Source organism: Mastacembelus armatus, chromosome 9 (genome assembly GCF_900324485.2).
Source record: "Mastacembelus armatus chromosome 9, fMasArm1.2, whole genome shotgun sequence".
NCBI classification, from domain to species: Eukaryota; Metazoa; Chordata; class Actinopteri; order Synbranchiformes; family Mastacembelidae; genus Mastacembelus; species Mastacembelus armatus.
In genome coordinates, this window is record NC_046641.1 from 14069104 (window position 1) to 14088025 (window position 18922).

Here is an 18922-nt window from a genome sequence, read left to right on the forward strand (position 1 = left end):
TTTATTCATCCCTGAAGGGAAATTTTAGAATTCAGGTAATTCAGGAAGTCAATTGCTACAAAGAAATAACATAATTAGTTTTGCAAAAAGTTTTACTCTCAACCATCATACACGTCATGAGAGCAGCTTTTTTTCCCTCTGTGCTTCATTCTAGGAGTATCTATGGTGCGTTTCCCGGAATACATCATCTCCTCTATTATCCGGTGTCATTAAATTCCTGAACACACTTCTTCTGACTCACTGTTCTCTCTCTGTCACTCAGTGTCTCTCAGATGGCCTCATTCTCTCTGTCTGTCTCTCTTTTTCTATTTCTCTCCCCGTCTCCTTTTCCGTCTCTGTCTGTCTACCCACTAAGCCACAATATGTCTGCCTTCCACAAGCTTCATCGACCGGTAAGAAGAAACAAAATCATTAAAGGCCACGATTTAAGCAAAATGCAGCAAGTACATAATCAGCGCGTGCCTTTTGTGCCTAATGCCTTAAATATCAAGGCGGTAAGCGAAAATAGGAAAACAGGACAAAAGCAATAGAATAAGATACTATAATTAAAAAGTAAGGATTTAATCTCCAATGCAGTGTAATAACTTGAGAGACAAAACTTAAGGCAGAATTGAAAGAAACATAGTATTTTCATTAAAAAAAAAAAAGTATGTATGCATCTGCAACTGCAATACTTACCAAATTATAGGTGACTGGAGTACTTCACTGTCCATAATCCTAAGAGACAAAGGAAGTTATATAACAGTCCTAAGGATAAAAATAAATATACTAAGTAGAATATATTACCATACTGCCATGTCATGATTCGTTGCTGTTTCGCTATATTTAGGATTTGAAACTTATTTTTTTGTCCCTTTCAGCATTGCTTCTCTTTTTTGAAAGGGTATTTGAGCTTTTTAGTGCCAAGCAGGCTTTTGTATAAAATGTTATAAAAATCAATTTGATCACTTAACAATAACTTTAGTTTGCTTAATCTTCATCATGAAGGGTGTGAGCCTTCTGTCCTTAAAAGCGATTGAAGTCAAACTGGCAACTCAATGATTGGTCAGCTCTGAGAAAATTCAATTGATATCCAATTTTATTTAGGATCTTCAAACAACTGTCTTTTTCTTCTTCTATTAAGCTGCAAAATTCTTACAGACTGCCCATATGTTCGAGCTAAAAGCCATGTGCTTTTGCCTGCAAAGAAACCAAACTTTGGATGAAGTCCAAGCTCTGTTTCTTGGAGTTAGTGAAACCAGTGTCATTAGGTTCCTGAACTGCATGCATGCAACACAGTTGTGTTAAGGAGATGTGTGTTATGCACAAAGTCACTTGAGGATGGTGCTGCTGGAGAAAGTACAAACAAAACAGCTTATCGGGCTGGTGAAGTGTGAAACAAATTAATAAGGAAGGAGCCACAGTAATGTGTTTGGGGTCTGCAGTGTGTTGTTGAGGGGAAGGTAAGGTGATTCAGTCTAAGTACGGGTTCACTGAGGGATAAGAGCAGGCAGTGCAGCTGTCCTGATTGCCTTAGATGTCTTTAGAGATGGCAAACTGTGTCTTCATGTGCTGGCTGTGCTCTTTGCATCCTTGTTTGCCTTACTCCTTATTCAGGGCACTAGCTGTGCTGCTGGTCCATAGGTGTGTGGGATTGTGTTGCTGAACTGGGCGCTCTATTTGCACCAGAGCTTTATGCAGTAGCTGGTGTCGCTGTCCAAGGTGCTGAACACCATTAGGTGGTTTAGAGCCTTGGGAAATGGCACCATTCATGTTGGCAGTCAGGTCCATTAGTAAATCATAATATGTGATCCTTTTTGAGCTGGAGACATTTTCATTTTGTTTGCACATATAAATATGGGTCTTTTAATATTAGTGTTTAGTTGACAATACAGTTTGTTTGTAATGGATTGCTTTAACGTTAAATAACCCTCCATCTACTTCACCACTGCAGTGCCAAGTGCTCTTACCTATAACTGTATCTAGGTCAGGTGGCACTTAGTGAGTCACCTCATGAGTGTGAGTGCCTGAGGATAAAGGTTAGCTGATCACCATCCTCATTTCCCTCAACTCATCACATGGAAATATCAGAGCCGATGGGAGCAAGTCCTGCTCAAAAGTAGACAAATATTAACTTTCTCTGGAAAACTCAGGAGCCATTTCACTTTTGCAGTTAGTTATAGCCACACATGAAGACAGTACTAGTTTATAATTGCAGATTTGCATGCATAGTGTCCGTGTTACCTTGTTTTAACTGCAATGACTTACCATGCAGATTAGGTGCACTGTTGTTAGCCTTTTTTCTGTCACATGGACAGGCAGTGCATTTAAAACAATGCATAGAAAAAGCTGTTGTGTTGTCTAATTTTCTTGGACTTTGTTAAAAACATTTCTGTTTCCAATAACCTCAAAACCACGCATTACCCAAATTTCCTTATGGGCTTGTGTTAGCATATACAAATTGCTAATGTTAAAAAATGCAACAATGTTTTGGTTGTGTTAAGTGGAAGTGATGTTTTGATTTTAAAAACTACAAATATGTTTTCCAGTTTCTAATGAAAAGTAATCTAATAACAACATGAAGGCATTTAAAACCTTATTTTTCTGGTCTTTTATGTGAAAGTACCAGTATGGAAAAGCATACCCTGCTTGTTACTGGCATTAAGATAAACATTAAAAAAATTTGATTTGATACGTTATTTTTGATACATCTGTGCACCAGTGACCAGTAAATGCAAGTGACTAATACAAAACAGCAAATTATGTCACAGAGCCACCTCTATGTTGAAATAACTCTTAGTACACTTCAAGTTAAGGTGATTAAATCCTAACTAGTTATCGCAAATTCTTTCAGCAAATGGTTTACCTCCTATATTATTATTTTTAACTCAACTTCTAAACACTAGTCAACGCACAACTCTAAAGCAACAAATAATGTTTCGAAATAAAAATAATTTAAAAAAATGTCTTGTTTCCATGCTTCACTGAAAGCAATATGTATCTGTAATCAGAAGCAGAAGAAAGTCAAGTCAGCCTAATTACAGGCCGTGTAATGAACCACCTGCTGTGAGACTATGTCGCTGAATGTTTATGAAGTGGGCCAGAAAGGCTGTGCAGTCATATTGTGTGTACCCGCTGTCGCTCTCTCACACACACACACACACACACACACACACACACACACACACACACAGATCCTGTTCCCTATAAATTAAACTCTTACTCTGTGAGAATTTTAAGAACTCCAGACTAAGGAAACACAGGTTGGTGTCCACAAATTCACATGCACACAGAGCTGGCTGAACACACATTTACCCAAAATAAACACTGAGGTGACTGATAACTGAAGAGCAAACACTTGTCAGTGTCCCTGCTGTGACCGCTATTAACACAATGTTTCTGTTGTCAATACAGATCAACACATCCCTGCTTTTCATATCTCTGCAGATGCACATTAACACACATCCTGCTGTACGCAAATGCACACTGATCTCATGGCACACAAATTACTCTAGAATAAACTGAAGCAATTAATAATTAAAGAGCCAATATCCATCCTCACCCACTGTGACCAGCCCCACACAGGAACACATAATACCCACACTTACACAGAGACAGACACTCACAAACTACAGCTACCCATCTAACCTTTTATCTCTAGATGATGAATGGAGTGTGTGAAGGATTCTGCCTTAGACAACGTTGCCAATTTTCTCCTTCTGTGGCTTTCAAATTCTAACAGATACATCTCTGAACTTTCAATTCATCATCCTGGACACTGTCCACTCAACCGGCAGAACTGAGCACAAAGGCCAGATCCATTCTCAGACAGGCACACACCCATACACAGCCTATTGTGTGCAGTGGATAAAGACTAATTTTGCTTGTAACACCTAAGGTAGAAAGATTAGTTCCTTTTAAATCATTTGGTTCTGTAAATATATCTGACAGTGGTGGATTATTTCAGGGCTGGTGCATTTGATTAAAACGTTCTTGCTGAAAACAGCAGCTGTTGAGCCAATTGAATTTAAGGTGCTACGTCAATCATTATTTCTGGCTAAAATTGCCTAAAACAGTTTGCATAACTGATCAACTAAAAGAGTTCAAAGAAGTTTTTTTTTTTTTTCACGCTTTGTTTTGTAGATTTTATTTTAAAATTTCCTAACTTTGGTCTGGTGTATCCTTTTTGTTGTGGTTTACCTAGAGATGTGTCTAGGACATAATCAGAGTTCACCTGTAGTGAACTGAATTAATTGGACATAGTTTGCGATGGCACACAGTTCACAGTGCAAACACTGAAAACTAAACTATCAAGTTTCAGGAAGTCTCTGCAGCGCTCTATGCTAAAATTGGGTGAAGATCAATGCATGGGTATAAAACCATTTCCAAATCAGTGAATGTTCCAGGTGCACAGGACTGTAGGCAGTTATAGAATAGAAGAAGTTTGAAACCACTGGGGCTCTTCCTGGAGTTGATTATTTTGCCAAACTGAGAGACTGGGCAAGAAGGTTCTTGTCAGGTGGAGAAATCAAGAACCAATAGTCACTAACAGAGCTTCAGAGAGCCTCTGCAGAGATGGAAGAATCTGCCAGAGGCAGGACAATCTAAGCAGCACTCCATCAATCAGTCCTTTGTGACACAGTGGCAAGACAGAAGTCACTTTGAGCACATGACAGCCATCTTGGAGTTTTCCACATGCGTTTGAAGGACTCTGAGCGCACCAAGGAAATGATTCTCTGGTCTAGTGAGGCAAAAATTTATCTCTTTGGGCAGAACTCCAAACACTATCACTGGCAAAAACCAGGCTGTTCTCCTCATCTGCCTAAGCCATCTTTACAGTGAAGGATTGTGGTGGCAGCATTGCACTTCGTTGGTAATTTGACAGCTGCTGGGACTGGTCACAGTCAATGGAAAGGTGACTGCAGCCAAATACAGAGGCACATTAGAATGTGCACAAAGTCAGACTGGAGAGACAGTTCACCTTCCAGGACAACAGAAAATGAAATTGACCATCAGATTGAGTCCTGGAGTTAATCTTTCATTTAACCAATCAGAATCAGAAAAAGTTAACCTTCCATTTAACTAACAAGTATGAGTTTCCCAGTCAATTAATTCTATTCAATCAGTTCAATCAACCAATCAGAATTAATCTTTTATTTAGCCATCGACTCATATTTTGTATACAAATAATTAGTTCACTAAATTAAATATATTAGATGACCAAATTCTTTTTTTTTTTTAGGTAAAATTTCAAGTCAGTCCTTTCACTTGTCTAAAGTTGAAGCAAACTATTTACATTCTGCCACACATCATGGATATGTGTAATGTAAGATTTCCATTCAGACTTAACAGCAGAATGATTTTTCTTTTGAGAGGGTCTCAATACTTGCAACAATATGCTCCAAAATTTATCTTATTTGGTCATTATGTATTTTTGAGTGTAGATGAAGGGGAAACTGAAAAATGTGTAATGTAATAAAATTTACATTAAAATTTGCAAGTGAAAGGGTCTGAAGAATTTTGAAGCCACTCTAATGTTGTGTACAAGGAATATACATATATAAAAGTAAAAATATCAACCCACATGCAACCAGAATCTTGCTAGTCCAGACAGACACACAATAGGGACCTCTTGCCCATCGCCATTTGCTTGCCTCATGTTTATGTCCTTGCCTGCAGCCACATCAGTTTCACCAGCAAAGCTTCACAGATATGACAGTGCTATAGAAATGTGCATTTGTGTGTATATGTGTGTGTATATGTGTGTGCCCCTGTTGTGTTTGTTTGTAGAAAGAGGCAGGCAGAAGCTGAGAAATAGTCAAGTAAACAAAGATCTGTTTTCAAGGCTCTCAAACCCCCTGTGAGGAATGTTGCCCTGACTCTTTGCCAAAGCTCTGTCAAAGCTTCACAGTACTCAGGGATAAGGACTGACCATCCGGCACTGTACACACAACAACTCCTCTGAATTCCCTGTTGCCCTATTCCTGACTCAAGGTGTAGTCAACTGAAATGTACTGTACACATATACTTTTACCCTTCAAGGGAAAATTATTTTCATACGCAGCCTTTTCTCCCCTGTAGCAGTTTGTCTTCAGTCCAGTTAATATATATGTATAATATATATAATTTTACATTTTTAGTTTGACTTGGGTGATCAGACTACTTTTTGAAAACATCCACTGAGCAGCTCTTTAAAAACTATTGTATTTGTGGTCTTGTGTCTTACTGAATCAAAAAATATTGGACTAGCTGTAGCCTGGATCTGTTTCTTTCAGTGAATCAGTAAACTTACACATTCAGCAGAAGCAAAGCAACATGATCAACCCATTGGAGCTGGATTTATTTGCCTTCTGTGGTCAACTATCTGGTCAATACATATAAGTACATATGACTTTCCTCAGCATGACTTTTTTCAGATGTCAGTTGTTTAGTTCAGCACTCCGACTCTATGCAGGAGACGAGTAGCATACACTGGGCTTGTTTGTGATCATTCAGATAAATGAATGTTGTTGCTTAATCCATCTTTCTGCACATTTGAACCCCCCCCCCAGCCTACACACACACACTGCTGAGATGTTAGAGGGGTTTAAGATGACAGATTAAATGAGCTGCAGTTATGAGCTTAGCTGTTGGAGCAATACAGCGTGCATTATTTCTGATAGACATCCACTAACTAGCCTGTCTCACTGTTAAATATACTAAGATAAGACTGCATCCATGAGTACAAGTACAAGTCTGTAATTGGGTGAGTAATTTGGAAAATTGGATCCCTTTCAGCTTGTTCTGAATGTTTTACACAGCTAACCCAGGCAAACATATGAAGCAGCTGGGTCAGCGGAATAACCAAAGAGTAAAAAGAGTAAGAATGTTAGAAGAGCAGCGAGAGGAGCCCAGACAAACACAAGAGGTGAAGCAAGAGCAGAAAGAGCGAGGCAGTCAAGCACACAGCTTTTAGTCATCTGGCACATGGCTAGCTGAAGAGCACTTGGTTTTCTCAAGCTGCATTACACTAGTAGAGCTCAGGCTATTAGCTGCTCTACTGATTAATGCTCTAACCTGTGACTAAAAGCTAAGAGCACTGCGGCACGGGAAAATGAAATCACTGTTCAGACTGTTTAGATGGAGTGATGGCGATAGATTGTTCTTGCATAGGCTGATGTGATTGAGACTTTCAGGTGAAACATACATTACTGAAGTTTTAAAACTGAAATGGCACAAAATCACTAAATACAGTATTTGCATTTTAGGCATATGATAGTGATTATACAATTCTCCCACCTCAAATATATTCTATAAAAAAAATAAGGTTGTATGCACAGTATGAAGTTGAAGGTGACACAAGCTATTTCTTGGAAGTTAAATGTGAGAATGACTTTGCTTCTATTGTGTTCTCCAAATTGAGAAATTTGTGATGGGAAGACAGAATTGATTGGTATGGGAGGAATCAAGATGATATGCTGGTTAATGCTGGCCAATATGTTCCTGCTTCACCATCACCAATTTCACCAGAGGGAATCTTCAGTAGGTGCAATTTAGCTCATCCAAATACTCATCAGTCATTGTGCATTTTTAAATCTGCAAGAATTACGTACATTGGCACAAAGTACACACCATTTTTAATTATTAGCTGTTTTCTATGAATAAACCAACAGTGCTTTTCTTTCTATTCTCATCACTTGCCAGGCTACAAGCTGTTGTTTTGATGTTCCTTATGTATTTATGCCATGTGAGGACAAGATATAACTTTTGTGTAACTTTGCTCATTACGTGCCCCTAAGATTTAATAAATGGCCTTACTTAAGTTATTCTACTAATTTACTTTGTTGTCTCCTGCGTATCTTTTGCTCTATTAACAGTTACAGAGGAAGCTACCGTATAATAGGCAATGAGAAGGGAAATTGCACATAACAGCATCACATTAAATGAGGTGAATGAGATTTTTGTGGTAATAAGAATGAGTTACAGAGGCAAAATGAAAAATGAATGAAATAGGAAGCATCTGAGTTAATAGAGATCTACTGTACATGACACAAGTCATTTCTGTCCATTAAAGTAAAGCAGTCATCAGTTTAGTAAATGTGCCTCATATGACACTTTCTTCCAGCTGGTTCAGGTGGCGTGCACACTCACACATGCACACACAAACAGTACACCCACTTGCGTTTATATGGATAAGCACAGGTGCCTAAGAACCTGCACACAGACACTCCCAGACACAGACATGCACATCCACATAAACACCATGTCAAGCTGAATAAAGTGCAATGACAGCTGGGTAAAATTGCATCTATAAATCATTTGTCACACTGGTCTAAATTCTATCTGCCAGCCATACATGCAGTCATATCTGTCCCCATAGCCACACACACACACACACATTCATATTCTTGGATGGATCTGTCTGTGATATTGAGGCTACTACTCTGACAAATTCTCTTTCATAAACACATAAACCCTCAGCTCTATTTTCAAGCAGACACAAAGTTGTAGTGTGGTGGTGTTTTCCTGGGGAGGAGTAAGATGTTTTTCCTCACCTGTGCCTGTTCAGCGGTTTGGTGACTTGCTGTGCATCACAGCAGGAGGACAGTAAAGAGTTTGACAAGAATCACTGTTTTTTGCACCATGGGCCATTTACCCGTTTGGACCAGGTCAAAAACATGCTGTACATGCATTTTTTGCTCTATTTTACTTTAATTGTTTAGTGCATTCATAAAGTATTCAGACCCCTTCACTTTTTTCAATTTTGTTATGTTGAAGCCTGATTCATCTCTACAGAACAGTACAGTACAGTACTTGCAGTGTATTCACATAATGGCAGCAGGGCTTGGATGGCAAAGATTGTCAGATGTTTACCAGCAGCTCATATGTATGAAAGCCCTCTCATTTAACTGAATAACTCTCAGACAAGCATCTGGCATCATCTGGTTTGTGTTTACTTTGCAGGCTGCCATTACAGTGATGTGCATTGTCAAAGCTTGATTACATAGTTATCTTGAATAAAAGGTGAACAGCCATTTCCAGATTAGAGAATAATAATAACTACTCTTCAATCTGCTGGGCTATAATATGGTATTCTACACAGCTTATCATTTGGAGTATATCTGGAAATTGGATTAAGTAGAGATGTTATGTAGTGTGTTTAGGCTGCTGTATATTTACACCGACTTCTTCACATTATGTTTAAGTTACCTTTTTTGTTACAGAATTCAAACATGACCCATCATCATAATGGGTCATTTTACCAGCCTAACTTACCCACTGATAATGTATGGCTATAATATTCTCTAATCATATTCTGACCTTGTTTACATGTGGTTAGAGGCACATTGCATACAGATGCTGAACTATACAAAGTCCTGCTGCCACACCCACTGAGCTTTGTGTAATTGATTTGATTTAATTCCACTTTAATTCACCATCATCATCATCAACTCTCTCTCTCTGTATCACAGGCATGCAAATTGTCATGGCATGACATTCAATTCCTTGTAAAGATCAGTCAATCAAAATGTGACAATCATCTAGATCGCTCCAGGAAGAGAAAGGGAAAAGAAAAGGATGAGATATTTCACATAAAGCAAAAATGACAAAGACCTAAAAATATTGTGTATTTTTTAATTCCACTTTTTGTTTAATAAACACATTCTCATTTAAATCTATAGGAAATTGGAAGAAGTCGTATGTCTTTCTGGTGACATTTGTCACTGAGAAAAGCGAAGTGTTCAGGCCTGGGTGCTTTGGCTGGGGGCCCTGCCATCCATCATGGAGACTGGGTGGTAAATGGCTTATGTAATTCTGTTTCAGATGAATGACCATGGAAGAGAGTGTCACCACTAACATTATTGTGATCTATACAGTAGCAATGAGAAAGGGAGGGAGGAAGTCGAAGAGAGAAGGAAGTATCTAGTTGCACTCTGTGCATGAGACACAAATTAAGAGTAGATGCATGAAATTCTGATGCAGGTCAAGCTGCTTTTTGTTTTTAGGGCAGCAACTGAAAACTATTTTTATTATCAATAAGCAGTTTGATAGACTTATTGTTTTTATATAAAGTATTAAATATATATAGTATATTATAGCAGTAAATAAATAAATAGTATATAAATAAATATAGTATTAAAATAGTAAAAATTCTAATTTGTTTTATAGAACCTGAGCTAATCATCTTCAAATTTCTTGTTTTCTTGTATCTGACCAGTAGTTCACAGCTCTAAGAGTTTCACAATATGTATAAAACATTTAAATAATATACACGTACAGATATATATAAAAATTGTATTCTCATAGGGGTATGAAATTAATAGTTTCTATGTACAACAGTTATTGCGTTACGCCACCGTGCAACAGAACATACATCAAAAACGCTGACACTAATCATCGGCTCATGGGGCAAAACAAAAGCTGCCAGCGAGTAAAAGAAGGTGTATGTCTTCCTCAAACTTAACTACAAACCTCTGTTCACAATAGGCCCATAGCAAATCACTTTGTGTTCTCACACAGCTTTGCATTTGTTATTGCTTTACCTTGACTACACCAAGAAGCTTTTTGAACACAATGTGGAGAAGGATATGCACCTCAGTCTGTTTTACTCTGTACCTCTGTTAATAATGTCATAAAACTGTTGGTTTTGAGAGCCATTGCTTTCCCTCAGTAGGCTAGAACAGTTCAGGAGATCTCACAATTGTTTCTATATACAATATGTAACAAACCGGGTACAGTTTTTGCTATCTTAAAATGGTTTGAGTGAGTTGAAGTGCAATGTAGTTTATCTAATTATTAAGGTAAGATAAAAAAAATCAAAACATTAAAAATATGGGTCCTAAAGTACAACCTGATTGCAACAAAAAATAACTGATTTCCAGTTAAGGTGCATTGCATAACCAGTGTTACAAAAGTTCTAGTTTGTTTGATTTAGTTTAAATAAGCAGACGAAGGGAAATATACCAGGATTTCTGCCTAACAAAGGTGAGTGACTGCTTAGACGGTGTGAAGGACATTGCATGAGGTGAACTTTTATGGACACTGCCAAAGAAGAAAACCTTTGCTCATTATTTGTGCTTTCACATATAAACTCCCCACAATGTCGTGACAATCACGTCCAGAGACAGGACAATGAAATATATGTCATCTAAATACTTAGCCTCAGTACCACGAAGAATACGTCAATTATATTTGTCATTTCTACAAGTGCTTTTTTAAATGTAATAAAATTTTGTTTAATTGCCATCACAAATAAGAATAATTCGAATTGGCTTTATTTTTGTATTACATGCATAGCAAACTCATTATTTAAGGTTCATATTTTGACAATAAGACATCAAAAACAGACCTCTATATTCTTTTATAAAAATCTGATTAACTGAAAGCATAGTTGACCGATTAATCGATGCCCTTAAAGAAATAAAAATATTGGTACACTACAAACTTAACAAGATTGTATCTTCCTTTTCATTTTGAGCTTCAGTTTCTACTTTGTGATAGAGTTGGAACTTGTTTATGAGAGGAAAAGAACAGAAAAGAAGGACAGGTGAAAGAGAAAGAGAAAATGACGCTGACCTTTCTGTTCATTTTTATTTTAAGTGGTGTTATCAAGAAAATGGCACCATTTAGAGCTCGGAGATGGCGCAAGAGCAATGAAAGACTGATTGACACAATTGCTTTGCTAATTATCTATGTTTCTAATATTGGTCATTTTTATGACCCTGTAATATCTTATTCAGTCAAAATGTCAGTGATTTACTCTGAGGCTGAGGTTTTGTTTTTTTATTTTTCTGCTTTATCATAATTCACTTCAAGCCTGGAGGTGAAGACGGTTGCAGACATGCACAGAGGAGGATGCACATGCTTTTCACCAATCATGCACACAGATGTACTTTTTGTGTACAATTTACTTGTTTTAATCATTTTTGTATTTTTATAATTTACAGTGGTAGTTTCTTTCTCTTCTCATTGGTTGTCATTGTTTCTGACATTGAGGGACAAGATCTCTTGAGGTTAAATGACCTCTGAACTCTCCCTGTCACTGACCTTACCAAATCAATTTCACCCTCCCCGGTGCAGAAAAAAGCTGTGAGTAACAACCATGACCGCTTTCACAAAGGCGATAACGTTTATGGGTGAATTACCTCCTATATCACGTGTGTGTGTTTGTGAGACCAATAATGGTTGTTTTCTGCTGAACTTGCCAGGTCACTGGCTACACTGGTTATAATTTTGAGTGTTCTGATTTTGTGTACGTCATCCAATTGGGATGGAGCGCAGTGTTAATTTCGTTGACGAAGTATTTTCGTTATAATTTTCGTCAACGACAAGTTTTCACTGACGAAAACGAAACGTTAACTAAATAAAAATTAAGTGATGACGACGAAAACTAACGACGTTGACTAATAAAAACGAGACGAAAATGTGAGTGAGGGACGTTTTTAGAAAAGATCCAATCCATCTTCTTAGACGCACACGCATATTTGAAAAGTAACTGATCCACCTAGTGACGCGGGATGCGACATCATCTTGCATAGCCTACATTGGGTTTCTGTCTGACTTAAAATATAATGACATGGCAACAGCCTGGAGAAAGCAAAGAGAAGATATATGGGTCAGTTTCATGTTTGATGCAATGACATTACTGCTAAATACAGTTTTTCTTTTAAATATTTTGGAGTTGCACTTTTGCTTTATGGAATGAAGAATGTCATATGCAAGTTATAAACCATGCATATCTAATTTTTGGTCTTTTACGGAAAGGCCATATTCCATATATATTTAATGAAACTTGTTTTTCATTTAATCTTAATTTAGAATATTTTGTATATTACAACAGTTTAACTAAATTACACTTAAATTAAACCCAATAGATTTTAGTCGACTAAAATATTATGCTATTTAGTCGACTAAAAGTAAAACAAGGCAGATGACTAAAATATGACTAAAACTAAAATTGCATTTTAGTCAAAAGACTATGACTAAAACTAAATTAAAATCTGCTGTCAAAATTAACACTGATGGAGCGTTTGAGTACTTATAGCATGCATGTGAGTAAATGTACATGCATAGTAAATCTTATATATGTGTATATCTTTAACCCTCTGGGGTCTGAGGGTGTTTTTGGGCCCTGGACAAGTTTTGACATGTCCGGACTTTTTTCAGTTGCTTTTAAACATATTAGTGGCTAAAGTCTGATAACACTGTAATCAGCACAAACTGGGCTACAATAATATGTGAACAGCAAGTTCATACATGATTGTGTTTTTGAGAAAACAATGTTTATGCATGGTTAGTGAAAAACTACAATTTTTAAGTCACTGAAATAAGACCGTAAAACACAAACAGGACATTGGTTCACAAGACTTTTAAGAAATGCATCTTGTAGTGTAAAGTGTTTGCTTCACAATGATGTGAAAGTCGTCTTGTTCACTCATTCACAGAAAACAATACACTGATTTAAATTTTCTAAGACACGTTTTGTTTAGAAAGGTTTGACGTTTTATATCATTTCTTGGGGCCGTGCACATAATTACCTGGCTTACCTCTGATTATTTCCGTATGAACAGTGCGCTCATTGAGAGGCGGAATCACATTAGTTATATTGAGGTGAGACAGGAGAAAACATACGTCTACTTACATTCATAAGGATTAAATAAAAAGTGATTTGTTTTCGTCTTGAATTGTTTAATTTAAAAGTAGACATTTCAAGCTTTCTAGTCATATATTTCTTATTTTTATGAGGCAAGAATTCGCTGAGATTCTGACAGAGATAGAGAAGACAGAGCACGCTCCGTCTGCTTTCTTTATTTAACAAAAGCACAGTGTTTTGTTGTTATTATGAGTTTATACAACTAAAACTAGACCCTTTACAGATTCGAATGATATATTGCTTTTATCTGTACGATCAAAATTGACGGAGTAATTTAAGTTTGTTTCGGCGTTACGAGGAGAAGATGCCACAAAACGCGCTGGCGCGTTTGTCGACCCCTGAGAGTTAATCTGACAGCATCTGAGCAACACTGTGTCTCCTCAAATGTTGTGACCACAATATCCAGATGGTGCTTATTCACATCAGTAAGCTCAGCTTTGGAGCTTTGCAGTCAGATCCCTGAGATTCTGTCTAAGATCTACAGACTGAGAGCCCAGGCGAGATTTAGCCAGCACAGAAAATCTGGGCCTGTGTGTGTTCAAAGCTTCTAAGAACTAAAGGACTCACTCCGGATCATGAGTGAGGTCACATTACCATGTGAACTTCTGTGGAAATACCGTGAGGCAACACGATGGAGCGATTTCACGAAGTGATGACAAATTGTACTATCTATTTTTTTTTTTCACAGAACCTTATTTCATCCTAAATGATCCCAACACACCAATCAGTTCAAATGTGGGATAATGCCCAACGTCATTTCAAAAGTTGATCATGTATTATCATTCTTTGACTTTAAGGATGTGTAATCTATAATGTTCTACATTATTTTATGATATTCGCCTTCAGATTTCGAGTTGGCTTTAGAGAGAATGTTGTTCTTGACTAGTGTAAACTGCAACACGGAGTAAGGCAGGAGAATTTTCATGCATTTTTTTTACAAATGCATTCAGGGATCAGCTCACAGCTAATTTGATATGTGAAATGAAATCCTTTGAAATCTATCTCTCTACCTTGGACCAGGGTTCAAAGATGCTTTATAGGCATCAGTCAATAAACAACTCATACCTATGATGCTGCTGCAGTAAAATTTAATATTCCTCCGAGTAGACCCTGATTTTGTCTGTAAGTTTTTTTTCTACTTTTTTTTTTTCTCTCCATCATTTTTGTAATTCATGCTCTTACCTTTTCTTATTTTTCAGATTTTCTTCTATTTCTGTATATTTGTATTATATACCACTTTCTAAATCAAGTTCTTTTACTTTTTTATTTTACTCACATCTACCACTCTTTACATCTTTTTCACATCTCCTTTTTTTCATTTTTATCTTCTGGGCTGGGTTTTCGTTGACAGATGGAGTGGTGGTGGCATCACACAGGTAAAAATGACAGGTAGTGACAGGCCTACTGTGGACATGCTGGTCTAATAAAGCAGCACCTTCACTCATATACTAATTGTTATGTTTCTCATGTTAATAATTACTGTAGATGAGTGTATTCTTTAGGGATGTTTCATTTTTCTGCCTAAAATGCCTACCCAGGTGTAGTTTGTTGGCAAAAAGAGAGAATAATATCCTTTAATATCTTTTTATGGCATTTGGAAAAGCACAGCCTTGCTCCTGTACAACTCAACATAACAAATTTAGCCTTGAGCTCTTGTGCTAATATAAATGTCTTTCTACTTCTCAGGTCCCAGTGCAATTACAAAACTCACAGAAATGTGAGTGTTTTGTGTGTCAGGTGCTGTCTTTTTTTTCTCTTGTACTCTATATTTGAAATTAAGGATGTTTTTGAGCATGGACCCTGGAGGCAACAAACACATTAGGCAGGAGGGGGCAAACCACAAAAGTGCCCATCACTGTGGGAGTTCAGTTCTTGGAAAAACTGTATGTTCTGAGTTGGTTTCTCAATCTGCTGATGCCTTCAGTGCTTCTGCTTTGGTGCTGTGTCTGTGTGTCTTTTGGACATTCAAGGCCACATGTTCTACACACCAACCACCAAGTTCATCTACTTATATTAGTGTCATATATTTACTGATGGCCTATATTCTACAACAGTGTATGTAATCATTGTTTTTTTTAAATAATTGTTTAACTGGTAATGCATCTGAAATGAATCATATGGAGGTTATTATTCCTTCACCAGCAGCTGGTCCAGTGAGCCTGATAAAAAGGAAGTGGAGTTTTCTGACGTGTTCAGGGGGTGCACATTGACAACAGGTCCACAGAAAGCAAAGACGTTCCACTGATTTGACAATGCCTAATGTTCCTTTGTTTGGTTCCCACTGCAAGATGGCAAAGGAGCCGCATATGGATGTTTACCTGAAAGAGCGGTTGGATATGCTTCTTCCTTTTCACCATGCTCAGTTATATTTCATTCATAATGATGTGGGTGCGTTGTGGGGAGGAATTTCTTGGTGATCCTACAAGTGGTCGTCCAATTCTTAGTGTGGTTTTGCAGGTGTCCTATGATGTGTCTGGCCACCTGGATGTCAGGATGATGTATGGCCACATATTAATGTAGTTCTTTGTGCCATGTCTGGTTACATAAATAAAACCGGTCTTGCTCAGTCCTGTACCAGGTACAGTATAAGCCAGTCTGTTAATTGTACAGACCCATGGCCCCTGTACTCTAAATCTAGTGCAAGTTATCTGATAATGGCAAAATGTCAAAGAACAAGGTACCTGGTTGTGTATCTTTCACACAGAATTACAAACCTGTCCTTTCTATAGTGTGTTGCTGTCAGAGTTTCTATCTGCTCCCAGAGTTATTCAGTGTGATCTGAACTTGTGTTTTTTTCTCCCAGATCCTACAACAATTGAATATTAAACGTAATCAGGTGTGCACACTGTACACAAATGAATAGTGACAGGGTTGAGGACTTACTTTAGCTGTTATTATGTTTAAGGGGTTGGTTGAGGAAAGCACAGGGTGTAGCCCCAGAAATCTTGTTTGTGGTCATAGCATGTGATCTCTTTCTTGTGTCTTCATGTTGCATGTTTCAGAAGAGGTTCAGTTTTTAACTAAGAAAACTTGACAAGCAACACAAACTTGGTGTTCAAAATCCAGATGCCACAAGCCAGACCTCTGAGCCTTTTTAGTGCATTATACAACATGCATAATTAAACATTTCCATATTTTTGTTTGTTAGTGCTGTTGTGGCTTTTAAACTGGTGATAACATAACATAACATACAATGAAAAGAGTTATTGATATCTATGAAAGCAGACATGTAGCTGTGTTAGTGATCCCTGTGGGTTAGTAGAATCATCTGCAGGGCGAGAGATGGAACAGTGAAGAATAGTGTGGACCTCAGGCATCTGTGGGGGCAGCTGAAAAAAGCATTTGGTAACGTGCCCTGCAGTTAAGACATGACTGTCTGCTGGAGCCCTCCCAAACATATTGATTGCAATGCAAAGGAAAAATAGGAATTCCAAATTAAGGAAAAATTAAGAAAAAAATTAAAGAATAATGAACAGTAGCTGTGTTTTCCTCCCTAAACACAGTAATCAATCTTGCTTCATGCCATAAATACTATTTCAAAAATGCTTCCACAACATGTGATGCTAAATATACTTACTTTTGGTTAGTTCATAATTTTTACACTGGCATCATCTCACTATTGTGGTTTGTCTGTGATAAAGTACTAAGCACCTCTCACCCCCCACTGCTGCCCCATCTGGCCCCTCAGTGTAAGTGTTGCTATTGATACTACAACCCAACCAACTTCTCATAACAGCCAGAGCAAGGCCACTAGTTTCTCAGCTGGTCGACAAGCTAACACAGTCACAAACATTTGCAAACACAGTCATTGCAGCTGTGTTTGCGTACCCTGACTGTTTTTGTCCAACACTTTTTTAAACTTCGGTGATGCCTCCAGTTTCTTCATCAGTTATTTGCTCTGTAATGATGGCATCCTATCCACTATCTTATAGTAGGCAGGTTTGAGACAAATCCTATATTTTACACAGGGACTGACATAAACAGGATATTCCAGCTCCACACTGAGCACCTGCGTTGGTATTCCACTTGAATGGAGTTAGTTTTCAATCCGACAGCCTTTTCTCTGTTGAGTCAGATTAGTGTGCTGTCATCAGAGTTTCATGAGGCGAGGCCATCTGCTCAGACAGATCCTACAAGATGACTGTGGGATGATGCTGAACACTCTGGGGGGGAGCACACAGACAGGATCTTGTAAAAACCATGGATCTGAACATTTAATCCTAATGATTATTTCCTTTCCGTTCTCATATGAAAATGACTTCATAAAGAAAAGCTTCAGCTGTAAAATTGAAAATGTACTGTGAAATGTCAAGATGAGTGTCTATTAATGTCATGTTAATGGGAAGAACCTTTACTTTTGTTGTTCTGACTTCATTATTTGAAGATACAAGTTGGTTTGAGCCAAATCCAAAGAACATTTTGTGCAAAATGAGCTGTACTTTCTGACATAAACAGTATAACTGCCAGTCATTTTCTGTCAACAATATCAGTGTCTGACAAGTCAAGTATGATGATGTTATTGCAATGTTTAGGCAGCTAAGAGAACTTTGTTAAGGTTAGCGAACGTTGGTGATCTGGGTTAAAAAGTGAAAAAGAAGGTAATGAGGATCATTTCAGTTTATTTTAACATGGCACATTTCCTGTAAAGGTGGTTGCTGTGGCTCTTTGGATTGTACCAACTTTGCATTTGCATCCTCTATTTTAGAGATTTCAGGACGCAACTAATTGTGGACCTAATTATCCAACATAGTCTGGAATCAACAGGTCCCAGTCTTTTTAAAGGTTTTAAACTTTTCTCCTCCTTGGGCTGTGGAGAGCAGTAAAGCTATAGCAGAAACACCACAGGTTTCCCAAGTTACATTGTCTTTCAGTGCCATTTTGTTGTGTTTATGTCTCTATACTTTGTCTCCTCGTTGTTTTGATTCGTCACTGTGTAATGGAAATAAAGTAAATGTAAAATCATGGTTTTTTTTTTTCTTTCTTCATAGCTGTAAGAGACTTTGCTAATTGCCTCGATTTATGCTGTTTTGCGAGAGTCCTCACTTCTCTGACCTCAATGAAAGTGGCAGGTGCAAATTTGGCACGACCCATAAAAGCCACAATAACCACATTTATGGGTAGTATGAAAGGTTGACATAAACAGTAATTATCCTTTAAAACATGTCTTAACTTGGTCAAAATTCAGCCATACACACCTTTGCTTCACACCCATCCATTTCTTTCAAGTTGTGACAGCAATTAAGTTTCCTCCCAAACTTGGCAACACACATTCACAGAATATAAACCTGTTGTGTAGGAGACATGGTTGTG

At 37.6% G+C, this 18922-nt stretch overlaps 1 long non-coding RNA gene across 3 annotated transcripts in view; it reads right to left on the bottom strand.

The window, feature by feature from the left end:
* Positions 1–678: 678 nt before the first annotated feature.
* The window catches only part of LOC113138723 (uncharacterized), a 96096-nt gene continuing 77852 nt past the window's right edge, over positions 679–18922 (bottom strand). Inside the window, exon 4 of one of the 3 annotated variants that reach the window (XR_003296485.1) lies at positions 679–717. This is a non-coding gene — a long non-coding RNA (uncharacterized LOC113138723). Of the gene's footprint in view, positions 718–9568; positions 9829–16998; positions 17776–18922 lie in introns of those variants that run through there. The other 2 variants (XR_003296486.1, XR_003296484.1) reach the window with 2 other exon arrangements.